The sequence below is a fragment of the Bos indicus x Bos taurus genome, chromosome 11 (assembly GCF_003369695.1).
Source record: "Bos indicus x Bos taurus breed Angus x Brahman F1 hybrid chromosome 11, Bos_hybrid_MaternalHap_v2.0, whole genome shotgun sequence".
Classification (NCBI taxonomy): Eukaryota; Metazoa; Chordata; class Mammalia; order Artiodactyla; family Bovidae; genus Bos; species Bos indicus x Bos taurus.
The window spans coordinates 63,647,102-63,649,319 of record NC_040086.1 but is presented as its reverse complement, the minus strand read 5'-3'; the positions used below and the strand labels follow the sequence as shown (position 1 = coordinate 63,649,319).

The 2,218-nt window shown below is 45.3% G+C and overlaps 1 non-coding gene across 1 annotated transcript; it reads left to right on the top strand.

Moving 5' to 3' along the window:
* The first annotated feature begins 1,709 nt into the window (after positions 1-1,709).
* LOC113901980 lies at positions 1,710-1,832 on the top strand. Its single transcript, XR_003513636.1, has one exon. It is a non-coding gene; the product is annotated as a U6atac minor spliceosomal RNA (small nuclear RNA).
* Positions 1,833-2,218: the final 386 nt, after the last annotated feature.

Sequence of the window (2,218 nt, the reverse complement as noted above, 5' to 3'; positions counted from 1 at the left end):
CCACTAGGCTCCTCCGTCCATGGGATTTTCCAGGCAAGAGTACTGGAGTGGGTTGCCATTTTCTTCTCCAGAGGATCTTCCCCACCCAGGGATCAAACCTGGGTCTCACACATTGTAGGCAGATGCTTTACCATCTGAGACACCAGGGAAGTCTTATTGAGTCAGTAATGCCATCCTACCTTCTCATCCTCTTTCATACCCTTCTCCTCCTGCCCTCAATCTTTCCCAGCATCAGGGTCTTTTCCAATGAGTTGGCTCTTTGCATCATTTGGCCAAAGTATTGGAGCTTCAACTTCAGCATCAGTCCTTCCAATGAATATTCAGGGTTGATTTCTTTTAGGATTGACTGGTTTGAACTCCTTGCTGTCTAAGGGACTCTAAAGAATCTTCTCCAGCACCAAAGTTCAAAAGCATCGATTCTTCAGCATTCAACCTTCTTTATGGTCAAAGTGTCACATCCATACACATTTGCAAAGCTTTCCCTGACTGTTTCAGCCCCACTAGTCTGAGTAACATACGGCCTGCTTCATTCTATTTGTGCTCAATCCCAGAGGGCTCTGTAACTTTAATGCCCTCTTTTATTTTCTTTTTGCTTTTAATAAAATTGCTCATCTTTCAGAAGTGTCCCTGTACCTGTTCAGTTCAGTTCAGTCACTCAGTCATGTCTGACTCTGTGACCCCATGGACTGCAGCACACCAGGCCTCCCTGAGTTTACTCAAACTCATCTCCATTGAGTTGGTGATGCTATCCAACCATCTCATCCTCTGTCATCACCTTCTCCTCCTGCCCTCAATCTTGCCCAGCATCAGGGTCTTTTCAAATGAGTCAGCTCTTCGCATCAGGTAGCCAAAGTATTGGGGTTTCAGCTTCAACATCAGTCCTTCCAATGAACACCCAGGACTGATCTCCTTTAGGATGGACTGGTTGGATCTTCTTGCAGTCCAAGGGACTCTTAAGAGTCTTTTCCAACACCACAGTTCAAAAGCATCAATTCTTCAGTGCTCAGCTTTCTTTACAGTCCAACTCTCACATCCATACATGACTACTGTTTCATGGATTAAATAAGAATAATAAAGGGAAATCTGTGCACCCTCCTTTTGGGTTCAGAAAGAGACATCACCACATCACCAAGATATCTAGAGCTCCCATATGCTCCTCGTTGGTGGCCCTGTTGTTTTTTTGTTTTGTTTCTGTTTTTTTACTGTGGCCATTGCTAACACAACATAACCCAAAATAAGACCTGAGGAACAGGAGTAGTCTTCTCCATCCTTTGGTTATTCCGTAGCAATTGTCACAATACTTTCTATACTAAAACTCTTGGCATGCAACCAGCCAGGGTGACTATACTTGTGGGAAAATGAAAATGAGTATTTTAAATCAGATCTGCCTGGAATAATCCCAGGCACAGAGTCACTAACCCCTTAGCATTTAGCAGACTATCCAGGATGAGACAGGCCTTCAGTGAACATTCATCTAATTGAATTCTGGTTTTCCTTCATCCAGTGGATGGAATATAGATTCTGGTCAATGTCAAACATAAAAATATTGCACAAAGCAAGAGATCCTGAAGTAGGGCTCAGCCACTCTCACCACAAAGTGTGCATTTACACCCACTGGGGTCTAGAAAGAAATACTCAAACAACTTCTGTTTGTACTTAGGTTTTTTCTCAACCTTTTAAAGTTTTAATTTAGGGTATATGTCTTCTATGTGTTGTATGAAAGGAGAAAAGATTAGCATTCCCCTTGACTAGGATGGAAGAAGCTCTCTGGCCTGACAACATGCCTTTGGTTAAGGCATTGCCACCTACTTCATGGCATCTAACTCTTGTTTGGAGATATCCCTGGTGGCTCAGATGATAAAGAATCTGCCTGCAATGCTGGAGACGCCGGTTTGTTTCCTGGGTCAGGAAGATCCCCTGGAGAAGGGAATGGCAACCCACTCCAGTATTCTTGCCTGTTTTGAAATGCTCGTGGATGGGGGTGGGGAGAGCCTGGGGTGGAGTGAGGGGAGCAGAGCCAGGGAGGAAGTTTTGCTGGGCCCCGTGCTGTCTTGAGCTGTTAGCCTCGATTCTGGGGGCCCCTACTTGCTCTGGTTTCCCCTATGGGCCTCTTTATGAGACCCGAGAGCTTTGCTCTGTGGTAGCCCCTCACAGGAGAAGGCAATAGCAACCCACTCCAGTACTCTTGGCTGGAAAATCCCATGGATGGAGGAGCCTG